General features: G+C 43.2%; 3 long non-coding RNA genes across 4 annotated transcripts in view; 2 read left to right on the forward strand and 1 right to left on the reverse strand.

Moving 5' to 3' along the window:
- LOC115491080 (uncharacterized) overlaps positions 1-27,456 on the forward strand; it is a 94,140-nt gene that overhangs the window by 49,033 nt on the left and 17,651 nt on the right. The gene's annotated exons all lie outside the window — the stretch shown is intronic.
- LOC140681708 (uncharacterized) lies at positions 8,408-11,690 on the reverse strand. The gene is made up of 3 exons (XR_012052818.1): positions 11,220-11,690; positions 9,402-9,487; positions 8,408-9,008 (listed from the first exon to the last, which is right to left on the reverse strand). It is a non-coding gene; the product is annotated as an uncharacterized lncRNA (long non-coding RNA).
- LOC140681709 (uncharacterized) lies at positions 11,189-26,777 on the forward strand. Its single transcript, XR_012052819.1, has 2 exons — positions 11,189-11,318; positions 11,944-26,777. It is a non-coding gene; the product is annotated as an uncharacterized lncRNA (long non-coding RNA).

Here is a 27,456-nt window from a genome sequence, read left to right on the forward strand (position 1 = left end):
TCATTCTCATATCACCCAGTTAAACATCTCATTAAACAAGGCACTCTCAGGAAGGGGTTATTGACAGTAACCTCACCATGTTAGACTTCTGATTCATGTTTGAAATTAGTTCCAGAACAACAGAGAGAAGCTTCTGGCCTTGAACTATGATGTCCTTTATGCTGAAAGCGAGTTTTTATTTGCACAGTCTTTTTAACCTTGTGCTAACTCATGGCCCAATTCCCCAGTCCTCCACGACTGATGCAATCACTTATTCTTAAACAGGGCTAGGAAAACGCTGGAGTAATGCCCCATGAGGCTGTGCTTCCTTACACTGGTGAAAAGGTCAGGGACTAAGCCTGTTTTTTTTTGTTTTGAACCCACCTATAGCCCCATCTGTTCTTGTGAGCCCCACTTCTGTAACAGACTTCTCCTTGAGCTCGTGTGTTCCCTTGCAAATACAATGGCCTCCTTGTCTCTATGAACCCTAGCTGAAGAATTGCAGCAAGCAGCAGGAAAAGGGCCTTCAGCTGCTGTTGGTGTGTCTTGTTCACATCCTGAGGGCTCCAGCCGGGAGGAGGAGCCTCTGGCACCCTTCATGCAGGTGAATATTTGCAGGGTTACCTTGACAAGCACAAACAGGGCCCCTGACTAATGAAGGTTGTGTGTGCTTTTGCTGCCTTTTTTTCTTTTAGGGAATCCTCACTGGTTCAAGGAGCTTGAGGTTTTGATGTTTCCAGCAAGGGTTGAAGTGGCAAGGCATAGCCACACAGTTCTCTTCAGCTTGACTGCAACAACTTACCCCTCTTTACCACTAAGGAGCCTCCCTTTTGAGTTTTCTCCATGGTTCAGTCTTGTGGGTTACAACCACCGCCTGAACCTGATCCTTACTCTTCCTCCAGAGAAAGATGTCACTAGCTGTTAAGCCTGATAGCATTTATACATGGCCACTGGAGTAAAATCCCAACAGCTTTTGGGCTGAGGGGCGTGAAATAGTCACACGCAAAATCTGTAGCCTAATGAGAAAAGCTATTGTTTAAATTGCAGGTGGCCTTTCTGCTAGATGTAGCAACAGTTGCTCATCTGGGGTAGGTCAAGGTGGGGTTTGCAAACCCACAGGGCCACCTGCAACCCCAGTTTAGGATTCAGGTTTGTCTGTATTTAGGAGACTATGTCCCAGTGTTCAAGTGGAGTGCAGAACTATGTGGCCTTTCCAGCCAGCACTGCCCCAAGTTTCCTCTGGGGAAGTCTGAACCTGGAACACCTCTGTCAGCCACTCAAACCTGGGGTTAGCCTGATGTAAGTGTCTGTTATTTGTATGAAAGCTGGTTGAAATGCTAATTGAGATCACCAAAACCAAAGTAGCAGGTGCTGTACAAGCAGAGTAATAAATGTTCTGTCTTGAGGAACTTATGATCTGAAAGTGCAGGGAAGAGACTGGGTGGGAAAGGGAAAAAAAAGCAAAATGTCTTGGAAGCTGCTAATGGAAAGAGCTACAGAGTTAAGTGTTGCCATACAAATTTATTTCAGTGGGATGGAAACTCTGCTCTGTCTGGTTATGTGTGATCTATCCAGACAAGGGAGGTTTCTTCCACACATCTCCAGTAGCCCCAGCCTTTGACAATATCACTTCATTCTTTCATCAGGTACTGGAGGAATGCAACTCATGCTAAATGTGCAAATAAAGGGGGGAAGGAGAAATTACCTTCTGCTGTGGAATGCTGTCTGGCATGCTGACTCCTGTGCATACACACACACACACACACACACACACACATTCATTTATGGACACACAAAGAGACCCAGAAGGAGGTGAGAAGGGAAAGTTTTCCAGCCTTACACTAAGCCTCACAAAGGGAGCAAATGAATTCTCCAAGCGAGCGGCAAGGATTTGGAGGAGAATCCAACTGCAGCTTGTGTTTCATATTTGCGTTGGATGCTCAGGTTTCCAAATTAAATCTGCAAGTTAGACGGGAGTCCATGTTGTCTGCTGATCATCTGTTTAGGGGGAGAAGGAGAACAGAAATGACAGAAGAAAAGTACTTGCAAACAACAACAGTAATTAAAATCAAGCGTTTGAGCACTGCCACCCCTCCCCCCAGCCAGGTTTGTCTAGGGAGAAGATAAATAACTTCAACTGCAGACTCCATGCTTGCTCAAGATCTGAAATATTTAAACCAGGTCCCAAAAGCCCATACACATTTTTAATCAAAACCTGCTCTTTTGGGTTCCTTTATCTGCATAAATACCCTGACTTGATAGAACACCAAAATCTCATTAAGTTATGATCAGTACAATACAAAAGTTGAAAATGATCAATACCATTTAAACTGCTGCAACTGTACACATACTGTGTTAGACATTTCTCAGGTTCAAGGTTACACATGGCATCATAAGTTCACCTCCTCCCCCACTTCCAGTGCTAAACAGGGCTGGAATCTTGCCAGAACAAAAGAATCTGCAGTCAGTTTCTTCAAGATTGAAAAATAAAGTTGGGGGTTTTTTTCCCCCTGCAGGGGAAAACCACAAAAAACCAAACTCAACAAAAAACACACACACAAAAAAACCCCCAAAAAAACTCTGAAGAAAAGCAGACAGCTGCTAACTAGTTGTCTAGCTGTCTATTTGTGGACATTTTCTTTCATCTTGTCATACCTTTTGTGCTGTTTGAAATGTTTGGAGCTTAGGCTTGAAGAACACTCAGTGGATTCCAGACTTGTATTAAAAGAAAGAAAAAGAAAGGCAGAAGAGTTCTGACAACAGATGTGTGTGCTTGTGTGTTGGGGCCACATCATTCTAAGCATCAGCTAGAGCATAGATTTTATTTTCATCTGACTGAAGGAAATTTTTCAGACAAGGAAATATACAGTAATAGTGTAATTTGTAGAAAAACACATACATCTAGAATGCAAAGTGAGAGGGATCTATTGTAAGACCTCTGCACAAAAAGCAGAGACCATTTGGTCAATCATATCTGCTGCTTTTGCTGTTTTGCTGATCTGTTTCCATAGATGGGTAAAATCATCTATTTCTAGACAGTCTCCCTCTGCTTTGCCATTTTAGCTGTTGGAAGGAAGCAAGGCAGAAGTCTAATTAATGTCAGTGATCTTCAGTGAGCCTCAGATCAGACTGTGGTGTATTTAACTCTGCTGATTTTTGTTGCCTTCTGCTATGCAGACAGTGAATGAAGAAGGGGGCTGGCTCCTACTCTGGCTTCCAGATAGTTCTCTGGAACTTCTGATTTCCCCAAACTCACCTTTTCCTCCAGCATAACAAAGAAAACCAGCTGACAAGTGAGCAGAAGGAAAAAAGGAAGAGAGGAAACCACTGAAATGCTTCCCCTATGGTGAGGAACCCTTCTCATCCTTTCCAACTGGGAACCACCCATCACTTTCCAACTGCCCTTCTTTGCATCCTGATGAAGAGCTGTCTTCATACCTCCCCTCTTCTCAGGAGGAGCAGAGCTTTGTGGCTGCCAGCAAGCCCAAGGCAGAAGTCTCCCAGAAGGGGAGCTTACTTGAAGGGACCAGAGAATTCCTAACCCTTTCCCATCAGTGTCTGTGACATTTGTGTTAGGCAGTGAATGGCATTCCCTTCCCTCTCTGTGCCAACAGGCAGCTGAAGCAGAAAATCCCAGATGCATTGAGGCTGCCTGCATATCTTGTGACCCATCTGACCATATTTCTTAACTGGAGGGTGAGGGCTGGGTGGAGAGTTGGCATCATCACCATTAACTGTGATCTTGCTGCTTCTCTGGTGATGGTGGCAGAGTTTGGAGCCAGGGTGCCCCGGGTGGTTCATCACTCCTTGGAGAAGGATTGTCCAAGAGGAAGTTCTCATGGGCTGCTCCACAGCAGCCTTTTGTGTTTCTTCTTGCATTCACCAAAACACCAAGGCTGTGAGGACAGGAAAATGAATTATGCTGGTGTCCAGTACCCAAGAATCCTATCTGCTTGGATCTCAGGTAATTCTTCTTTGTCACACAACACAGGTGGCTTCTGCTGAAGCAAGGCTGTAGTATCTTCATTTAAAACAGCTTCTGCCACAGGCTTCCCTCTCTTTAGGCAAAAGAAAGTGCTCAAAACTCACAAACTTCCTGAAGCAATCCCCTGAGTTCTCCTGTGCTCTTCCACTCTGGCTCTGGAGCCACTGTGCCTAACATGGCCATGGAGTGATGGGCAGAGACCCTCTTCTTTGTGCAGTGCCCCAGTCACCTGTATCAGAGGATGCCCATGAGCTTCTGAGTCTAAAGTGACATGAGAAAACTCAGAGCTTGAAATCTTAGGTAAGAGAGAAGAGCTTTGTACAAGGGGATGGGTTTTCCTCCTGACAGCAGATGTCTTTTTAGGAACTCCTTGATTAGACCCTGGATGATCAAGAGGTTGAAGGGAGATGGGATATTTACATATAAAAAGGAACTCTACTTTTGGGATCAATTAGACTATTCAGGGTTCACACTATACCCCCTTTTTCCCCCAGACTTTATACAGCTCTTGCTAGGATTAAGCCTCCATCGACTACATTATCTTTACATAGAGGCTGGATCTAGTGTTACACACTCTTTATTATCTCTTCTTTGAGACTGTGCAGGCTATCCCCTTGAAGTTCTTAACCCTTAAAGCACTTTATCTAGTATTTATTGTTTCTTCTCCACAGGCATCTGAGATGGCAGCACTGGTATACAGATCCCACCTGTCCTCGTTCTCCATAAGATCATCATCTCTTCCCTCAGCTTTTTCTGTACACAGAGGGCTTACACCAGCATCAGGCCCTGTTTTCTAATCCTTTTCACCCCAAGAAGTGTGCACCATTCTGGCTTGACTGGGGTGGGCTGCAGAGTCCCTGTCAAAAGTAAACGTGTTCCAGCTGCTGGGATTTTGATGCATTTGTTTTGAGGGATGTAAGAAAGGCTGTTAGTGGCTCGGGTGATGAAAAGGTCAGGGCTGACCATCTGAGGAAAGCGGAGATAAGAGGAACATGGAGTAGAGGGTTACAAAGTAGTGACCGGCTTAAAGTTTTCTGCAGCAGCGCTGCATCTACTGAGTGTTACAGGGTGTTTGAAACAATATTTGGAAGTTCCTGGGTGCAATCTTATGTTTTCTCCTAAACTGACAAGTTCTGGAGAAAGCAAGAGTCCACATAGGATCCTGGACCTGGTTTCTCTGTGCATGGGCTCCAACAGGCAGCTGGCACAGTTTGCTGCACCACTGAGTGTTGAACCACCTTATTAGCCAGAATGGCTGATTCCAGTCATGCCATTCCTCCTGTGCTGCCTTCCCTATCCTGATAAGACCACCGCTGACCCACATGTGAGAAGAAGATGGGATTTACTGAGCAGCAGTATCCATTCTTTGGTGACATTCCCTTCTCACTGTTCCCAAAATGGAGCAGAGAAATATTTCTCCTTGCCAGGCTCATGCAAAATGCCAAACTTTTCTGAGTTGCTTTATTCATAATTTTTTAATAGCTTCTGGCTGTGGACATTGGAATCTGCTCCAGTGCTATCATATTGACTTACGTCTATTTCAGCAGAAGAAAGTGATCAAAAATAACATCTTGCAGTGATCTCCAAATTCTCATGCACCCTCAGCTTTTAAATGTCCCCGGCAGCATTTTCCTGGTCTCATCACCAGATGAGATCCCTAGCTGGTGTTAGTTAAAGCATGCTCACTACTCCAGTCTATTTGTGCCACTCTCTTGCCATGTCTTTGCTCCCTAACTGGGCATGACAGAGCTGAAGTAAACAGAGCTGCATTGATTTTAATGGTTCACTCTCATCTGAGAAGGATGGGATGGCCTTCTTAGCTTTCAGCTCCTTGGTTGTTTGCTGGCCAGCAAATGGCACATATACTCTCTTTCTCCCTGCACTAGATATGATTCTCCTGCAGTCATGCTACCCCAGACCGAACAGGAATAATCACAGCTCCTCCTGCACTGACAATGGTCACTGATGTGAAAAATGCAGAACTGAACAGGCTACGGCTAAATGTGCTGGAAATATGAAGAGGAGAATGATCTTTGGCTGTGCATCAAAGAGCATTAAGGCATTCTGAAGCAGATTCCTCTTGCTTTCTGGGTTCAATTCAGAAGGGATTTTCTAGCCTCAGAATCAAGCTCTTCACTGCATTATTTCTTTCCTGCAGGAACTGTGAAATTGTAGGTTCTGTGCAGGACACAAAAAAGCCATGAAGGGGCCAGGGTGTATAGGAGTTTCTGTGGAGATGACAGCAGACCTTCCTGCTGTTCCAAATGTGCAATGCTGCTGGACCTGAGAGGCATCATTCCTAGTGAATTCCAACAGGGGAGACTTGATCTCCATTTCTAGATATTCACATTGCCTGTTCTTAGTCAGCTCATACTTTTCTAAATATTTTTCCTCTTGATCTCTTAAAATAGTTTCCCAGGCTGTCTCTACTGCTGATGTTAACATGCTCCAGTCTGTGTTCCTTTTTTATTATGTCTCTTTGTCTCTTTTTTTTTTTTTTAACAAAAACCACATAACTGCCTTATATAATTCACTTTTGAGTTCATAAGCTATTTCTCCTAAACATAGTCTTGATGTGGAAACATGCAAGGATGCTTCTCTGGCTTTCAATGTTTTTCATTTGTTCACTTGGTTGGTTTTTCTGGTTTTTGTTTTTGTTTTTGGTCCCCCCCCCCCCCCCCACCCCGGCGGTTTTTTTGGTAGTTAAAAAAAAAATAAAATATTTCTTATTATTATTATTATGGTTTTGCTTAATTGTTTTTATATTCTGGATATATTATGTCACCTAAACCTGTGGCTTTAATTCACTCTAACAATTCAGTACTCCTTCTGCATACTTCCTGATACCTTGCCTAACTTTTCCAAAATTACAATTTCAGCTGCAATGCAGCATGGCATCCTTGGTATGAGCTAGAGAAACCATACTTAGTCTCAAAATAATCAGCATTTATGAATAATTACACAATCAATTACGCATTGTTTTGTTGTAAAACACTCATTCTGTAACAATGATCAAAGTATTTAATGTGGTTGTTCCCTTCTTATTCATGCTTATTTGTTGTTCATATTTCATTTGCCTGCTAAGACCTGCAATTGCTGGTTTTGATGTTACAAGTTGTTGGATATTTCTTCCTTTCAAGTCTCAGTGTTTGCCCCACATCACTGAGTGCTTATTATACCTAACACTTCCTTTTCTAGATCTGTTTACACCTATAAATATGCCTAGTTTATCATTTGATATTGTCCCCCATTCCTTTGCCAAAGCTTGTCTGGCTTTTATCTTGCATTTTAAGCTAGTAAATATGAGTATTCATGAAAGATGAGGAACATAACAAACTTGTCTCTAGTTATGCAATCAAGTGTAAGTGTGGCTGCCTTTAAACAGAATGTGTCAATTCTGTGATCTCTGCGATTTCCTTTAATAGGCCTGTTGTAAATTGTCTCCTGTTACAGTGCAATACACATTAGGTGTATTCTTAGTAATAAGACCACTGTTCATGAATATATACGAGTAGTTATTTAGCACAGGTGGGAAATAACAGCTTTGGCTGGATCCTAGGCAGGATTAAATGGATAGACTTCCCCTGGACAAGCTGGTTTAGATGCAGGGGGAAGCATTGTCCCAAATGTACCAATAACACAGGTGGGTGTCACCCCCTAACACTGACCTGGCTATACATGGGTATTAAGTAGCATGTGCATTTGAAGGAATGTTTTTTCTTGCCTTCTGATTTGTGCCCTAGATGTCCTACAGTGTTCCTGGGTGTTTTTTTGGGCCCTGACACTCCCCTCTGGTTCAGTTTCATGGGGTGATCCCTCTCTGCATGTCTCCAAATGAAGGCCTCTGTTTAATTGGCATTCTTGGCGCCAATGCTGCCACACATTGGGAGTGGCAGTCCTGGTTGTACCCCCCTGTGTGACACTTTCTGGGGGTGGTGGCAGTGCTCAGCTTGCTTGCAGCCTCATGAGCACTGAGCCACACCTTCCTGCAGGTGCAGAGCCAGTGCTTCTATCACTTCACCCCATGCTAGTTCATGCCCATTGGATCCTGCCTTTAGAGCTGGGTGGAAAAATGTGACATTGCTGTCATTATCACCTGCACCTTGAGCATCAAAGTCAACACATAGAGGATAGGATTAGAGATAATCTTGATTACTCACACACATGAGGCCTAAATTGAGTTTGTGGGAATGAATGAATGGGATTCTGCTGGCTTTCACAGGGGCTTAGGTCAGGCTAGAAGGGTACCTGGAGCACCAACACGAGAAAACATCTTTGAAGTGTTTGCTAAAGCACTGAAATATTGTCATCTTGTAGAAAGTTTAGTTTTAATTTTTTTTTTTCCGTTTTGCCTTGTCATTATCTCTTCTGGGCTGGGAAGTGGAAAAAATAGCAGCATGCTGTCACAGCAGGTATTCTCTGAAACCCAAACACACACACACACACACATATCAGAGTTTATTTGGGGCTGTTTGTGTTTTGTTGACAGAGCCTGCTCACTCTATGCCTCACATTAGTCATATTCTGTCATGTGTCTGAGCTGAAATTCCTCACTCAATGAGTTAGACTGAGACAGCATCACCTGGAAATGTCACGTCCCTCCAGTGGGACCAAGCCAGAAGGTGAAGGATATATCCCTGCTCCATATGTGCATTGCACTATTGAAACTGGCCAAGGAGAAAATGGGTGAACAGGTGTGGAGTGAGCAGAGGGGGGATGCAGCAGGTTGGACCTGCATGAAACAAGGACAAAACTATTCTTCATCAAGAGGGTGGTTTAGAGTCCCATTGTTTTGCTCCTTCTTGAGGATGAAGGTTGTAAAACTCATGTGAAGCAAAGCAGCTCCCTCTGACCACGAAGATCAGATGAAGTGATTTCTCTCTCTTCTCTCCTGCCAGGAGGAGCCAGAAAGACCCCGAGGTGAGTCTTGGTTCCACTGAGGCTTTCCAGCAGAGGCCACCAACCTCTGTGATGATGGGTTATAGAGCCAGTGACTGGATAAACTTCCTTCCTCCTTGTTCTCTTCCATTTTTAATATTAGAGCCTGGAAAAATGTTCTTACAATAAATAACAGTGAAGAATGACAATATTTAAATTATTTCAGGACACACATTCTATCCCTCTGTCATCAACATTACTGTTTGAAAGCTGGTTTTCATCTGCTCCTCTGTGATGAATTTTAAAAAGGGATCTTCTAAGTGCATATCTGGACAGAAGAAATCCCACCCTAAAATTCACTGGATTGGTGTCAGATCCAGAGCCTACTGGAAAGAGTGGGGGATCTCCTGGTGAGTTTGGTGGGGTTTCTGTTCAAGGTCTAAATGTCCAGTTCTCTGAATAATCCCTGTGATTATTTGTGTACCTCTCTTCATTGATCATAAACTTTGCCTCTTGCTGTTGAGTCAGGGGGAGCCATGCAGCAATTTGAAGGACTTACCTGCCAAGAGAGTAGCCTTGCTGTAAAAGCTGTATGTCTTGCTGTCTGCAGTGCTCAAATCAGTCTCAAGTGACCACATGGAGTAACTGCACAAAATGTTTCATCAGACTTCAATTTTCTGTTCAGTGTTTACTACAGATCTTTAAACAATTTTTGTTCTTTCCCATAAGCCTCTTGTTTGGCTGCAGTGTGAGGGGAACAGAACTGGAGGACTTTCTCCCTCTCATCTGCAATTATTTGTAATATCTTGCATCTTAATTTGCAGCAATGGAAAGCAGACAAAGAGCCAGCCCTGCTTCATCTGATGAGAGCTTTGACCTGTTTTTCTTGGGTTTAAACAGCTGTAGCACACTCAAAGCAAAGGCAGTCAGACCCCATTGCAAATTATTCCTAAATTCACCATTGGATGCTCTTTTGGAAAAATCCATTTTGCACTGCTTGCATCTAGTTTTGAATGCTTACATTGTACTGTGTATAATTTCAAAACTATTTTCAGTGGTCATGATTTTTTCCCTGGAGTGTCTTCCCAGGTAATCAAATGTTAAGGTTTTTTGTATTTCAGAGAAGCTAGCCTTTGTTTTATTAAGTGCTTTGCATTCTTAACATGATGCTCATCTTCACCGATTCAGTGCTTAGAATCATAGAATACAATGATAAAGCAATTTGAGCTGGAATTCAGTAATTTAAGATCATTGAGTCCAACCATTAACCCAGCACTGCCAAGCCCACCACTAAACCTTGTCTCTTAGTGCCATTTCTATGTGTCTTTTAAATGCCTCAAGGGACAGTGATTTCAAATACTTCCCCGGGCAGCATGTCCCAGGGCTTGATAACCCTTTTGAGGAATAAATTTTTCCTGGTATTCTAACTAGTACAACTTGAGGCTGTTTCTTCTCATCTTGTCCCTTATTAATTGGAAGCAGAGACTGACCCCCACAGCTGTCCCCTCCTGTCAGGAGCTGTGGAGAGCCACAAGGTCCCCCCTGAGCCTCCTTTTCTCCAGGCTGAGCCCCTTCCCAGCTCCCTCAGCCTCTCCTGGGGCTCCATTCCCTTCCCCAGGCTGAGCCCCTTCCCAGCTCCCTCAGCCTCTCCTGGGGCTCCATTCCCTTCCCCAGGCTGAGCCCCTTCCCAGCTCCCTCAGCCTCTCCTGGGGCTCCATTCCCTTCCCAGCTCCGTTCCCTTCTCTGGACTTGTTGGTCTCTCAAGCTGTGAGGGGCCCAGAGCTGTGCCCAGGATCTGAGGTGTGGCCTCAGCAGGGCCAGCACAGGGACAGCCCTGCCCTGCTGCCACCCCACGGCTGGGCACCCTGGGCTCGTGTCCAGCTGCTGTCACAGCACCCCCAGCCCCTTTTCCAGCCACTTTTCCCCCAGCCTGGAGCTGGGGGGTTGCTGTGACCCGAGGGCAGGACCCAGCACTGCCCCTGGGTGTCCCTCACCCCAGCGGCCTCATCCCATGGATCCAGCCTGTCCAGACCCTCTGCAGAGCCCTCCTGCCCTCCAGCGGATCCACATCCCAGCCCGGTGCTGCCAGGGACTGACTGAGGGGCCCTCGATGCCCTGACCCACACCTGTGCTGGGGGTGTTGGACAGGCCTGGCCCCAGCACCGAGCCCAGGGGAGCCCCGCTGGTGCCAGCCCCGCTGGATGTCCCTCCATGTGCCACCGCTCCCGGCCCTGCCCTCGGCCAGTTCTGCCCCAGACTCGGGGCCCTGCCACGAGCAGCCGCTTTCTCCAGGAGATGCTGTGGCAGAAGGTGCCAAAGGCTCTGCGAAGTCCGGGCAGACACATCCACAGCCTTTCCTCAGCCCTGAGCAGGTCACCTTGTCACAGGTTGGGCAGGCAGGACCTGCCTCTCCTAAAGCCAAGCTGGCTGGGCCTGATGCCCTGGCTGTCCTCTTCCTGTCCTGATGGCACTCCAGGTTGTCGGAATCTGTGGGTGTTGGTGATTCTGAGATTGTAGAAAGTCTCTGTCTTTCTGCCCCGCTGCCAAAGCAGAAGCCATAATTCGTCTGTGCTGGTTTCAAGGTTGTTTATTCTTGCTTATCTCTAACATGTTCTGCTGCCCTGCCGCAGCTCTGTCCTGCAGGGCAGCGTGTGGGGCTCTGCCCTCAGTGGGATGGTACAAACATTAAATACCAGAAACTACGTGTACTATATTTACAATAATGTGCCAATATCTATCATCTACGTTGGACAGTGTGTTCCCAGCCTAAACCAATAGAAAAATGCCAACACCACAGTGAAACATGGAGGGCATGAAAAAGGAGGAAAAGGACAAGACACACCCAATTCCTCCATCTTGTCCCCTCTGAACCCGTAATCTAGAAATCTAAAATTTTACTTTTGCACCCGTGTCACACTTAATTATTACTCTTATCAAATACTCAAAGCTTGTAATTCATCCTGTAAGATTGAAAACTCCTCTCCATGGACAGAGATCACAGACAGTGTCTCTCGGGGCTCTGTCCAGGGGGGTTCCTGACCCCCTGCCAGGGTCCCAGACCTGCCAGGGCAGCCAGAGGGAAGCTCTGGATTCCCACACAGGTGACCTGTGCTCCATGGCCTCCTGGCACTGGGGCAGGGGACACGCCTGTAATTTCTTAGAGGAAAGGATGGAAATTCTCCTTAGCATTCCTTTTGTTGCTGATGAATTTATAAAAATAACTGCATTGTCAGCAGCCAGATCAAGTTCCATTTGGGCTTTGGACCTTCAAATTTTCTTCCTGCATAGCCTCACAAAATCTTTGTTGTCTTCCTCAGTCTGGCTGATCCTTCATCCAAAGGTTGTTAGCCCGCCTTTTTTCCCTGAATTCCAGACACAGGTCTCTGTTCAGCCAGGCCAATCTTACCCACTGCCTCATCTTATGGCACATGAGGTCAATCTGCTCCTGCACCTTGAGGAATATCCAGTGTTCCTGGATTCCTTTGTCCTTCAGGAAGCCCTCCCAGGGGACTTTCTCTGCCAATCCCCTAACCATGCCAAAGTCTGTCCTCTGGAAATCCAAGGTGGCAGTTCTGTTGCACCCATCCTTCTCTGGAAATCAAAAATCATCTTTCCATGATCACCAAGCCTAAGATGGCCTCCAGCTGTCCCATCACCTACCAGCTCTTCTCTCTTCCTGAACAACAGGTCCAGTGGCCGTTTTCCCTCATTGCCTCATTCAGCTGTCAGCAACTTCTCTGCCACATGCTTCAGGAATCTCCTAGACTGTTTTCTCTGTGATCTATTGTATTTCCAGCAGTCACATGGTCAATTGATGTCCCTTACAGAACAAAAGACTGAGATTTCTGCCTCTTCCTCCTGGTTAGGTGGACAACAAGAAATCTATCACCATGATATCTTGCTGGACCTCCCCCTGGTTTCTGTGCATGAACCATCAACCCTTTTGTCAGCATCATCAAATTCTACACAATCAAAACACTCCCTGACATACAGGCCTTGCATCCCATGGAGCGATCAGTGCCTGAGAAATGGGAAGTGTTTGGTTAAAACAGTAACTGCTACTGCTAATTTTTCTTCTTACCTTGAGCCATATATGTTCTTATCTCTCCTGCTTGGAGCATTGCACTGACTGTGGTAAGGGGAAGATTTTATAAAATCATTGCAATTTAAGGAGTAATTACTGCATGCTGTTCAAAATTTTTCACCTGAGTCTCTTTGGTCTGAATCCAACACCCAGTGACTCTAGCAGAGTCTTCGCCTGGTCTGTAAAGACATTTTATCAGCTTAACCACAAAATCAGTGTTTCATGGAGGAACAGTAACATTTCCCAGTATATCCAGAGTGGAGTATGACTGTGTGTGCTTATATTAATCCTAAGGTGTTTAAGGTTTCATGCATTGTACCTCTTCCGGTAAGCACACTAAAAAATCAGGTGGCATTAATGGTGAAAATGCAGAAAAATGCTACAGACCCTCAGCCAGAATGACTGAAGTCACCTGCTGTCCCCTGAGCAAATAGAACTGGGAGGGAGTGTGTTGGAGTACAAACTCATTTCCTGTGGCCCCTCTTTGAAGGAAGTCTGATAATTTCAGGATCAGAACTCACTTTTAAAAAAACTTCTGTAAATCTAAAAAACCTTCTACCTGTAAATCTAAAAGTACCAGACTCTTCCTCCTTGCTTAAACAGCTGGCAACCACGGACCTCCCCCTCCTCCCCCAGCGGTTTCTGTCATGACACTAAGGAAGGAACAACAACAAAAAAAAGGGATGATGGCAAATTGTTTCTTATCAGAGGAAGTCTACTTCATAACTGACTCACTGGAATAATTATCTGTCAAATTGTGTGTAGGAAGAGTGTGTGTTTTCTTTCCTCAGCCTGAATTCATTATGATTCTTACCAAACTGGACATTCCTTGAAGAGGATTTCTTTGCTGTTTAGCAGGATCTTGGTGTTTAGGAAGGTAACTGATTCTTGGAGGGAGCTTTAAAATCCCTGTACCATGGGATTTTTATTTTGGTGAGCAAGGCTTACCATAATTTGCAGGAACAGTGTGACCATGCTAGATTAGGCCACTGGTTATTTTCTTCATGATTTTGATGGAGTCCATCTGCAAGCAAATAAATGAAGGGCAAAATCTCCAAAATGCAGCTAGGCAGTTTGATCAAACTGTGACACAAGAGAGAACATTTTCCTCCTAATCCATGTGAGCTGTCCATATACCCAGTAAATAATGAGGTATGTGTCTACCAGTTTTCTAAAGCTATTTTAGGAACTGGATGAATAAACAGGAAGGAAAAAATAAAGCTGAGATTTGTTCTCCCTTTCCCATTCTTGAAGAGAGCATTTGACAAAATTTTCCTTAAAATGTGAAGTTTTAAACAAAACTCAGTCTACTCTTGGTTGTCAATGTAGCCAGGAGCACTGATTATAGCCATCAAGTCATTAATATTGCATAAAACTCACAAATGGTGTGCAGAGAGCCTTCACAAGAGATGTCCATGTTCATTAAAAATACTACCTTTCTTTCTCTTTAACATTTTGGCTTGAAGATTTGTCTCCATCCTACATCAAACAACAGGGTAGAAAACAGGACCCTAACATTATCCAGCTCACTTCCACCTTTTTATCTGATTCTTCTTTAAAGAGCTCTTGGATGGGTGATCTGTTGTTTGTCATTCATCACTTGTAGTTTGCTTTCTTATTTTCTTCTAAGATAAGTCATCAAAGAGGAGTGGGGGTTAAAATACAATTTGGAATAGCATCACAGATTGCAAGGCCAATGTTGCCTGACTTCCCACATGGTTCAAGCAAGTGCTCCAAGCTGGCATTTCTCATTGCCCTGTGGTAGTAAATTACAGTAGCTGGTGATAGCAATCAGAGATGAGGAGAATAGTCTTTCTTTCCATCGCTTTGCAAGGTAGAATTCAGAAACATTTCTCTTTGCCAAAGAAGAGCTCTCCACCAGGCACTGTGTGTGTGTTTAAGTAAATAGAAGGAGATTTACCTTCTGAAGCTGTGTGAAATCATTCAAACTTGACATCATTCCAAGACATTGCACGAAAGGAGGTTACACTCGCTATGCCTTAAGCCAGGGCAGAAATGCCACTGACCAATCAGCTCTAGCATGTCAGGAACCCCAGAGCCATGGAAATTGCTATGAGTAGCCAAGCACTTGCCTCTTTATTTATCAACCATAAAGTTGTGCAAAGCCTGTTGAGCAGGCTTTCTCATACCAGACCTGGCTAGGATGGACTTGTGCCAGGAAGTCAGTGGTAGCAGATGAAACCACCTTCAAGAGAAAACAATGTTCTGAGTTGAAATAAATCATATTTTAAAGGTGTCTGAAGACAATTCTCAAGTGCTAATCTGATCTCTACAGTGTAGAACTATTGTGACTGGGTGTTGTCTGCTCACATGGTGAAGAAATCACATAAGAAATGTTCTCTCATTTCCTCCAAGGATTAATTCTTCTAGGTGCAAACATAGAGGGCTTTACACCTAAACCAAATGTGGACTTGGAGGTCTAGCTTTACAAATCAGTCACTTTACTCAGGAATTTCCTTAAAGGTTCAGTGGGACTGGGAGGCACAAGCTGAACCTTATGTTGGCAGCGCTCAAAGGATGTGTTGTAGCCAGTAGCTTTGCATCAAAGGAAGGGAAATTGTTTAGGACTAAGAGGTAAGAAAGAAAACCTGCATGCAGGAGAAACTCTGGGGAGGTCATTAGCAAGGCAGGATGTAACTGTCTGAGCTGGTGTCAGAGCAGGACACAGGTCTTGTTGGTACATATGTGGAAATGCAATTAAATGCAAAGGTGCACGTCTATATAATCTATATCTAGATCTGTATATATCTATTATCTACATCTATGTGTATCTATTTTTATCTACATCATCTATCTGCATATATATCTATCTATATCATCTGTATCTATATCTTATCTATATCTGTATCTGCATCTCTATCTCTATGCTTCTGTGTGTACTTACCACCTCAGCAAGAACGATCTATGAAGGAACAGAAGGGGGGCTGAGAAGAAGGGAAAAACATCAAAAATAGGTCTAATTATTTTCTAATTTTATTTCCCTTTGCTAGCTGCAGTTCTCAGAAGGAGTGTTTGCAAACCAGCTTGTAAATATGCCAGTTTAAAGTGTATGCAAACACAGCATGGCCTTTGCACGTCCTCAGAAGAGCTGAGTGCACAGGTGAAAGCCTGTGTTTCGCGGATGTGTCTCAGTGCTTTCGGCTCTTCTCTTTTCAAATCCTGTCCCACTGTGGTTCAGAGAATATCTTTAGAAGTCTCCTTGTTTGTGGTGATGCCCTGGGAAAGCAGCACTGTTTTTCCTTCTGCTGGAGGGGAAAAAAAGGTGGTTATCATTCAACATGCACAAAGTAATGGGCAGGTCAGATCTTCTACCAGTCTTTGTCCAGCAGCTAAGTTGCAGCAGTAAGGATCTGACCAGAAGCAGCCTGGTAGTGTTAAAGCCAGTAAAGCAGGGCTGGGTTACACCAGCTGGGGATCTGACCACTGTCTATACCCTTAAAAATAACCCAAACAAACAACACAGACTCTGCTCGAGCCCTGGTGTGCTTTTTCAAATGGTTCATAAATTTATTTGACTGGATGCCCAACATGGACCACCTGCTATGTTGATAGAACAAAGAAACGAGCTTGAAGAGTGCTAAAAAACCTGAAGGAAGAGAGGGAGAAAAGCCCAGCGTCTGACTGACATCCTTGGTAAGGGGCAACCTTGCTGCATAAACATAGGAAGCAGCCATTCTTTTTAACTTCTCATTTTCATAAAGGTCGTGTCACCAGCTGGTCTGCCAAGCTTGTTTTCCCCCTGACAAAAGAAAGACATGCTCCTTGTCAGTACCAGAGGAGCTGGAGGTAGAAATGAGTTTGGTTCTCCAGCCAGACCCTCCATTGTTTGGGACATATTTTATTATTTGAATTCAAAGTCTGGAAAGCTCAGACTTTTTGGATTACTCATATGAGTTATTATTAGTACTCCTATTACTTGTGTGAGTTTCTGTGTGAAATGCATGTTCCTAATCTTTAGTTTTCTCTGAGACAGTCATTCCCTCAGAGGTGGATAGCAACCAAGACCTTCCCTCTGGTCCATGCTGCCTACTGTTCATGGTCAGGTTTCCAGACTATGACTAAGTAGCATGCTGAAAAATTTGTCTTGACATACACCTTGGAGAATATAACACATGTAGAAATAATTTCACTAGGTTTTGGTTTTTCTCCCTGAATAAAATGCAGCTGTTAAGCAAACTGCAAATTCCACCAGCCCAGAGGCCTCAGCACAACACATGAATGTGAATTTATCAAAGTTCTGGTGAATAAGATGAGAAAGCCTCCTGCATAAGCAGGGGGAAGACCTGCATGGGTCTCACACCAGAGTAGGTAAATGAGAAGAGCTACAGAGTACCTGTTGAATGTTTTTAGGTTTTCTGTAAACTTTATCTTCACAGAGTGCATTCGGAGTAACAGAGAAGAGGGTGAGGTGCAAATGCCGTAAGTAGAGGCCAGAGATACCTCATTAAGACCTACAGTCCCAGTGCTTCAGAAAACTTTGAGCATTCTCTGGTTGCAGAAAGGAGATAGAATGATTTTAAGGGCTGTGAATTGCTTGTTCTTTTATATCAGAGGTGTTAGTGGAAATCTCTTTTTGCAACTAATGATAAAAAGCAGGTTGTCTTCTTATGGCAGAATATATTTTGGTCCAATTGTACTTTTTTTTTTTTTTGTGTGCCTCGTAATAAGCTTGCTCTCTCTACTTCTAAAGTACATGAATCATTGTATTTATCACTAATATGTGCTGGAGTTGAAAATAATTTCTTTATTTTCAATCATTCTCAGTCCTGCTGGAGTTATACTTGTCCTGGACTGCAGCTTGGCTTCCAAGTCTCACTTCTTGTAAATGGAAAGGAACCTTAAACACAAGTCTGGATATGAGTGTTCTCCTTTGCTCTTCCCCATCCCATTTTCCCTCATGCAAAAGCACCTTTGGAGCTTACTGTTGGTTTATGTCTGTGATATTTGGCTATAATTAAGATTTTTGGGGTTTATTACTTTCTGGAGAAGAAGTGTCTTACAGCTAAGAAAATGAACCTTTCTCTACAGCACTATTACATTTTGGAGAGCGCTCCTCCAGGAATGCTTATATGTAAAAGCCAGTCCTAGATGGGATGGATCATTGTGGGAATGAGTGAAGAGTTTAATGCCATTAAAATTGTTTTCTCCCTGCCAAGACTTCTCTCAAATGCTCTTGTAACTTTCACCAGCTCTGGTGGTATCAGGACAGGGACTGGCAGGACTGAAGTTTTAGCAGTTTTATGTTGTTGTATCATGTACAAGCTCTTGGTGTGTCTCTGTATCATCCGTTACCATTTTACCCTCTGATCCTCCCCTTTTTTCCACCTTGTTTTTTTTTTGTGGGATATTGGTCTCTCATATTGCATTCCTGTCTCTCTGCAGGACGGTTGCTGGCTGGTCCCAGTGTAGAAGTTGTAGCTGACCTGTAGTAGGTGACAGCTGAAGAAATGGACTGATGGCAACCTCAGAAAGCTGGACTAAGGGAAATGCAAACCCCTGTGTCATGGGTGGGACAGGATGGATGCAGAGAAAGATGCTTAGGCAAGGAGTACCAGCAGGTGGGCTCTCCAGGGAGGCTCAAGTTGACAGGGCGCACAGCTTGGAAAAGGGATGCTGCTTTGAGGCAAAAAAATGCACATTTGGTCCTTTGGTTGGTGGACTGAACCAAGACTAGGTCGCCCAGAGAGGCCATGGAATCTCCAACCCGGATTATTCTGCTCCTGCTAACCCTGGCTGTGTGTGGGGTGGGCTGGAGGCTGCCTGAGGTCCGGGCTGACCCACTCTACTGCTGCCTGAAGTTCAGACAGAGCTCACCATGGCACCACTGCTTATTTCCACTATTTTTCTCCTCTGAGAGTTTATCTGCCCCAAAATTTATCTCTTGAAATAAAGTAGTTTATAATATTTTCCACTCACAAGCCTTTAACTTTGCGATGCTTTCCTCAAGGATAAAAGCAGTGGGAGAACTGCATTTTTAAAGGAATCCCCACTTGAGTTATGGATGACATGCTTGCATGCTTGTGAAATGTGTTTGCTCAGAGTTCCTTTGTTTGCTGCTGCCAGCGTTGTGGTGATCTTGTGCCCATGTGGCTTCCTGGTGGCTTCCCCGAGGCTCCCTCGGGCACACACAGCATTGACTGCCGTGAAGTTCACCACGGGACTGAAGTGAGAATAATTTAGCAATCTGAAAGATGGATTTCTGCTTGTCAGAAAGGCCATTCCAGTGTCCAGGGTGCATCCTCTGTGTTAATCGACAGGTGAGGAAATGTAAAGGCTTCTTCACACCCTCCTTGCTGTGTATTTCTTTCAACTAAGCCATTGTATTTCTGTTTCTGAGGGACGGAGGGAAGATTCTGTATCTTTTGTTTCAAGGCCTTAGGGTTAGAACTTCATCTTTAGCTGTCTTTAGGTTGCTACATCAAAGTAGGCAGTAAGAAATTAAAACCACCCGGATAACATAATAAAAAAGAACAAGCCATTTAGGAAAAAAAAAAAATCAATATTTTGTCTTTTAGATCCCCAGTGAGAAATACTATTGTAGAGAAGACAGAGGGGAAAACATGAACAATGGGCTCCTCCTGCCCTAATTGCAAGTACAGCAGGCAGGTCAAGTGTGAATTTGAGAGACAGAGGTATGGACTGTTTTGTAAACAGGACAGAGCTGCTGAAGCAGAAGGACAATAGCTAAGGAGCAACCTGTAGCTAAATCTACCTCCAAGAAATCATATCTGAGGAAGTAAGTATAATTCCTGATAAACGTGTTTTTGTTTTATCTCCTGCTGGATGCCCTTGCTGCATTTTATATGAAGCTCGATTGTCTAAATGGGTGTCATGTTTTGTAAATACTTAGAGGTGTGGGAAAAATTGGTGGGGGAATGGCTGATTTCTGGATGTCACTTGGATGGCGTAAAAAAGCAGCTGCTGGTTTGCAGAGCTGCAGCAACTGGACCTGACCAGAGCAGGGGTCTTTGGGGCCATGAGAAGGTGTTAAAATCTCACTGGGCTTTCCTGTCCATGGAGTGTTTAGTCTCCAGAGGCAGAACAGCAGTCACATTTTGAAACACCATGTGTTTGGGTTTAGGGGCATCTTTCCTACCCATTTAGTGAATATAGCCACTCTTCTTTATTGACATTATGGAGTGAAAAGTGACTGCTCCACCAGCCAAAATAAATTAAACCTACCTTGTTAGGATTGCTGCCTCTGAGCATTAAAAGCATGAAACACGCTCTGGGCAGCAAGTCTTTAAATACACAGGGAAAAGGTGCAGAGGTTAAAGAATACTCAGATAAGTTAGATATATGCAAGTCAGCAGGGCCTTGTGAAATTCACCCTGGAGTACTGCAGGTACTGGCTGAGGTGATCTCTGAGCTATTAGCAATTATCTCTGAGAGCTCGTGGAGGATGAGTGAGGTCCCAGCGGATGGGAGAAAGGCAAACACAGAACCTGCCTTTGAAAAGGAGAAATAGGAAGACCCAGGGAATCACAGGCCAGTCAGCCTGGCTTTGATACTGAGAAAAATGCAGGAGCAAATTATTGAACAATCAATTTGTAAATACCTAGAGGAAAATAAGGTGATAAGAAACAGCCTGCATGGGTTTGTCAAGAACAAATCACATCAAAGCAATCTCATTTCCTTCTTTGACAGAGTAACTGGCCCAGTGGATAAGGAGGAAGAAGCAGATGTGATAGATCTTGACTTTAGCAAGGCTTTTGACACACATCCACATGACATTTTCATAAATAAACAGGAGAAATATGGTTTCGATGAAGTTATTATGTCATGGGTGCAAAACTGAAAAATTTGGCTTATCAGTAAAGCAGTTATCAATGGTTTGTTGTCAGACTGGGAAAACATATCAAATAAGATACCACAGAGGACTGTCTTAAGTCCAGCATTATTCAATATTTTCAGGTTTGATGGTGGAATATGTAGAAAACTTCAAAAAATTGCATATGATACCGAACAAGGAGGGGTTACAAACACTTTGCAGAACAGGATTTGAATACAAAATGGGCTTGATAAATTGAAGAAAGTCTCTGAAATCAATAGGATGAAATTCAATAAAGCAAGACAAGTGCAATGTATTACTTTTGAGGAAGGAAAAATCAAATGAACAAGTATTAAATGGGAAACAACTAGTTTGAGAGCAGTTTTCATAAAAGAGGCTTAGTACAGAGCACAGGCAAAATGAAATCCAGAAATGTGGAGAGTAAATTCCACGATTGTATGAATTAATAGCAAATATTGTGAATAACTGGGAAATAATTATCTAGTTCTGCCCTGAGTGGTGGAGCCTGACCCAGGAATATTATATCTGTGTCCAACAGTAATGGCACATTTTGAAAATCATTCTCCTTTAGATGGAGAAAGAACAAAGCCTAGAAAACAATTTCTATGAGAAAAAGCTGAATTAACTGAGTATGGGCTTTTTTTACTTAAGAAAAAGTATAATGCATCTACAGTATGCAAAATGTTATTTAAAGCCTTGTAAAGAAAAGGGCACGTGCCTGCTTTCCCTGTTTAAAATGGTGTAAAAAAGAAAAAGAAAAAAAAAAGAATGGAATAAGCTAAAGCAGGTAGATAGATGTTCTGGCTATGGGGATGATACTGCACTGGAACAGCGTTTCTGAGGATATTCTGGAATCCTTGTTTCAAGTCCTGAAAATGGGTCAGACAGACATCTGTCTGTGATGTGAAACAGATGTCCTCTGGAGGGTACTCCTACTTTTACATTTCTACATTAATTCATACTCCTCAGTCAAGAGAAAAGCTCACATGAACAAGTTAAGCAAGAATTAAATGAATGGATAGAAATTTCCTCCCAGACTCCCACTTTTCCACTGCAAACTTCTTTTTTTTTGGATTTATGTACACTTACCACACAGTCCTCTGTTCTCCTTTTCACCTGTCTTTGCCTTGAAACAGAGGGAAGAGTTGCTAGTCATTCCATAATTGTATGAGAGATTATGAAGCTAGACAGAGCTGCCTTCTATCCAAACATGAAATTATGCATGTTTGTTCTCCTGGGCTGGTTGCTGGTGCAAAATCAAAGACCAAAAGACTTAAAAAAACCCCCAAACCCCAAACCTTTTTAATATTATCTGCTGTAAGCTGCTCTAAGATACAGTTTGTTGTTTTCCTCTTTTTGTTTTTGACGAAGATACACAGTCAGAGAATGAAGCTTTATAAACATGCCTCCTCCCTTTTAATGATAGACATGGGACAAACTGGATGGTACTTTTATGATGTTTTATTGGTGTCATTTTGAACTAGTGTGTTATTTATGGGACCATCCTAGACAGAACGCAGCAAACCCTCTGCATCTTGTTTCTGTGTGAGTGTGCATCCCAAAACATAACTTTGAAATACACAGTGAGAAGTACGATCTTCATTTAGGGCTGTAAGGCCAGAAATCTTAGTCATCAAGTGTTGCTTTGTGTGAAGACTATGAGAAGAAAAAGCCACTTTTATATGACTGTTCTAACAAATTTAACTGCAGGATTTGCATTATGGGGGATTCTACACTCAAAGAGCAGAATGTCTCTTCTCCTTGATGTGTTTGGCTTTGTGATGATACCTGCACAAAATAAATTTGTCAAATCCTTTTTAAAAGGGCTACGAGGCTGTGCACACCAGTAAAGAAGTGCTTGCCTGGCTGTGAAACTTGGATTCTTTCCTTGCATCTCTGTGGAACCTTTCCAGGTGCAGGAACCCGGGACGTTATATTTTGTGTTGACATTTGTGGGGATGAGTGTACTTGCTCCCAAACCTGGGACTTGGACTTCCTCCTAAATGTGGAGGTCTAGGAGCGGAAATGTCTGTATTTGGGGAAGGAGTATTTATCTGCCAGGTGAGCTGGCCTGTAGGTGTTTGAGTGGGATCAGCTCTCAGCTCCTTGGGAGGGGTTTGTCCAGGATGTGGGGAGTGTTCCCAACCATCCAGAGGGAGCCAGGTCAGCTGGAGCCAGGCTCATGCAGGATGCTAAGGCTGCCTTCATGTGATGCTGTGTTCGTGGGTATAGACATCTGTGCCAAGGTTAATAGTGTTACCAACCTTCCTTTTCTTTTGTTTTGGCTCACATTTTTAACCCCCATGCTTTAGTTTTACCTGTTTTTAAAGTCTCACATTACCATTTGCAACTGCGAGTTTGTCAAAACTGAGCCCCTCAGGATCTATTAAAGTGCCAGCAATATTTTATACACCACTAAAGTCTTGCTAAAAGACTATTTTGAGACTTTACTGATACTGTGAAGAAAAATAAACTCATAGTTAGTAACCCTTACATGTAGCATGGTTGAGCTGATAGGAAGATGCACCACTACTCACATTTATGGTGAGGTGTACAGTACATAACTTTTAAGAGGGAATTTTGGAGCAGAAGGTTTTGGGAGGTCACTGGCAATACTGTTGTTCACTTGCCAGTGAGAAGATAGAACCATATTTAGAGCCACTTTTACCCCTGTTTTCTGTAATATAATGGGTTTTGAGCTTTCATTAGCTACCACAAATGAAAGATTTGTGGTAGTATGGAATGAAGTGGGTTCTTCTTACCACTTGCAAAAGGTCTTATTAAACATAAATTAAAATAAAGCTTCCTGGATCTAAATATAGGCAGGACTAAATTGGCAGATCTTAGTAAGCATGGCTGCTTAGTAATGGAGATAATGCTGAGTGAGCTTTATAGAAGGGGAAAAAACCTAAACAACAACAAAAAATTCTTATCTGAAATGCTGCCAAAAATTAATGCCTCTTTGAATGCCTCCCCTCAATGAAACACCATTGTCCTTGTTTTCCATCTCAACCAGCTGGAAACATCTCACCAAAAGACATTTTCCCCAGTCTGAAACATATCCATAGCCTGTTCCATGCTAAAATTATCAATCATATAAGTTGTGTCCTGACAGACAGGAAGAAACCCCACCAAACCCCAATCTAAGACAAGAACAATTCCTAAACCATTTTTTTAAAAAGAATGAATGCTATATTCACAGAATAACTCATCTAGGAAGGAGTAACCTCTAGGTAATCAGCTGGCCAGGCAGCACAGAAGACACCCACCATAGATGTTGTTAATCTTTAATTGTAGGGGTGATGTTGCTTAAGAGGGAAGATCTGTTCTTATCTACGGCATTGGCCAGGAGGGTTTAAGTCCATTTCTAAAACCTCTGAAATGATCTTGCTGAGATTGAGTCTTTTCTTTATTTTCTCACCCATGTTCCCTCAGCTCAAGCCTTCAGGCTGAGCTCTGTGTTGTGCCAGAGGGAAGCACTTTGGAGGGGCTGGGTGGGCACAGCCACCCTGCAACTGGGACTCTGTGGCTCTGCCCATTTCCAGTGACTCTCTGAGCTCATTCCCCAAGCCCTGAGTGGAGAGATGGTGTCTTCTGCAGATTTCTGGCTGTGACAAATTACTGCAACACAAAAAACAAGAGGGGACAGTCGTGCAGATGTTGCAAGGTTATGCATGGAAAAAAGACAACACCAGTGAGCAGAAACTCAAATTATTTCTTGCTTACCAGCATTACTTTATTCGATTACATCCACTGAATTATCCATAAAGGCAGACTTTGTGGAGAGGTATGGCCCACCTGTGATACATATATAAATATATACATGTATATGTTTATACATATCCTGGGGATAAATTTTAATGAGAGCTTCATCACAACCAGCTGGTGTTGTTTGAAACAAATTACATTAATAATGCGTCTGAATTTTCAGCACAAGACCAAATAATGAGAGTTGTAAAGCTGCAACATAATGTGGAGTCAACAGTTTAATGGGCTGGCACTCCCACCTTAGGCAAGGCTCTGAATCTTCCTTCTTCTGTAGGATGGGGTTTGACCTCCCTCCTCCACACCCCACTGGGATGTCACGGGGGTGCAGTCTCCTGGCACTGAGGAGAAATGCTGAGATATCTGACAGAGAGGCCTGTATTAACACCTCAGGTAGCACATCTATTTTGGGGCCAGCAGGCTGGCAGCTCCCTGCTATGTCACACTTCTGTTCTCTGTCTCCCTGCTTTGGTGCGCTCTGGGTCCTGCTTGTGCTGCCCTGTGCTGTGTGGGAGAGATGGTGGAGCTCACAGCACTCCTCTTCCTCTCTTGCTGGCCTGCAGTGGTGGAGGGGCAAAGGCAGGATATGTTTTCAATGTGCTGCCTCAATCAGGGTCTGAGAGGTCCAGTGAGGCACTTTGACAAGGATCTGCACTGTGCTGACAGTGTTATTTCCATGGTGGAAAGGCTCCACTCCTGGTGATGTGGAGCACAGGGACGTTAATGTGGGGCTAGAATGCAGCAGCACCTCTGTGCTGCACACTTCCCACCCAATGTTGGAGCAAACCTCCACCAGGATGAATGGATTTCACCACTCTTCCTGTTAAATATTCTCAGTACATGTGTCTAAGGTGTGCTAGAATGTCTTCCTTGCTTCTGTGTGACTTCTGACTGAAGATCAGTATGAACTCTTTGGTGCTCCCTTTCTCTTTCTTTGTGGGGAGGCAGCTCTCCTTACAAGCCCCACTTTCTGCCTGGCTACCCAGATCCTATCAGGAAGACACGATGAAAGGCAAATATGTGTGTCAGTGTATGCACAGACACAGGGATGCCCATGCCTGGGACTCTTGGTAAATACTTTAAGTGTAGAGTTTCTCTATAAATATTCTATTCTCCATAACCTATCTCTTCTACTCAGTCACTCTTGTCTGTCTTGACACTTAACTCTTGTGAATGTTTTCTTTACTTTCTAGATCATCATTAATTAAAGGACTTCTTGATTTTCCACAATACCTTCCTTTCCCCCCCCCCCTTTTTTTTCTTTTTTTTTTTTTTTCCCGAGGCTAATCTTCAATTAATACAGAATTGTGAGCATATAAATAAAAAAATGTCTGTTGAGTGTTTTGCAATAAATCTGATCATTCCTCATACTGCTGCTCAGTATATCTCCCCTAAGGTATGCTGAATTTGATCAAATTACTACATCACCGGAACGTTGAGTGTTACTCATTTGTGTGCTAATTGCTCTTAATCTGGGCCCTTTTAAAAAGGTCGTCAATTAGACTTTATTGAATTGTCAGCCTTCCTAGCAGAGAAGGGAATCTGGTAGCTGGTGTAATGATGTCACAGATGGCTAAATACTCTGAAGTCTGAAGGGAAAAATGAATTAAATATAAGTTCAAGTTACACAATGTGGTGTGAAAATGTGGGAGCCAGGCTTTTTGTGGAGGAAACTACTGTTCAGAGCTGATTGAAGCTGACTCTAAAGACCTCTTTTATGGCACCCTCTGGAAAGAGCTATGAATAAATGACCCTTTCTCATCTTATTCCCAAGGTTCACCTTGAAATAGGTCTCTTCTATGTGGAGCAGATCTTCTGCCTTTTTAAGAACATCTCAAGGCCACCTTGCTGCTGTTTGTTTTCCTTTGCTGGAGGTTGGGCCAAGAAGATGAAAACTTGTAGCATGAATTGCTCAATACCCACCAGTTCTAAACTTTAACCTTACCTCAGCCAGGAATTTTTGCAGGTGTTTTGAGGACCTGGAGTAAATGAATCCATATTTTTTATCCTTTTCATGGATTTGCTGTATGTTACTCCTGTCAGTGTTTCTCCAGAAAGAATAGGTGAGCAATTTCATGTTTTCACAGATTTTTTTTTTTTGATAAGCAATTTGGTCTGAGGAAAATTTTGAATGAAGAACATTGCAACCAGAAGATAAATGGCAATCAATACTTGTTTCAACATGATGTATGCCTGAAATTGTACTTACCTATGCAAAAGCACAATAATGATCAAAATTCTGACATAAATAAAGATCTTTTAAGTTTCTGATAGTCAGTTTCTTTTGTTATTTGACCTCATTTATTATTGGATATGTAATTTCCACTGCACATTTAGCTCACATGCTTATTAGTCTTATCCAGTTAAGTAACAGAAATTCATACCCCTTCTCTTTGTGATATTACACATTTGGAGAGTGTTGAGAAAAGCCATAGAAAGGAGATGTAGTCATTATCCTGATCAGAAAACAGGGCAAAATGACAAGTCGATGGTGTGTGTACCTTACAGATCTCATTAATGGGTGCAATTTAGTTAGTCCTGAGGTAAAGATTTTTCAGGTCTTTTTGGCTGCATGGGAAGAGAGGCCAAGTCTAACTTTAAAAGGTTACCACCTTTTATAAAGTGTACTTGAAACTTTGAGAATTGTGAAATTTAAATGAAGGGCAGGGATGGTTACTGCGCTTTATTTTTGTTATTTTTCCTCCTCATTCAAATAAGGTATGTCTGGGATTGGAGAGAAAGAGACAGAAGCTATCTTCAGAAAGGACAGGAGGGTTCCAAACAAGGCAACTGAACTAGCAGAGAACAACACACTGTACTTGTAAAAACTTCCAGTGGCTCTGTTAGCAGGGAAGAAGGAGCAGCAGTGGTGCTGGCAACCTGTTCAGACAAAACTTCAGGGTTCTCTCCTGTGCACACAGTTTGGCTGGCTTTGCTGTGGATCACAACCTC

Source organism: Taeniopygia guttata, chromosome Z, assembly GCF_048771995.1.
Source record: "Taeniopygia guttata chromosome Z, bTaeGut7.mat, whole genome shotgun sequence".
NCBI classification, from domain to species: domain Eukaryota; kingdom Metazoa; phylum Chordata; class Aves; order Passeriformes; family Estrildidae; genus Taeniopygia; species Taeniopygia guttata.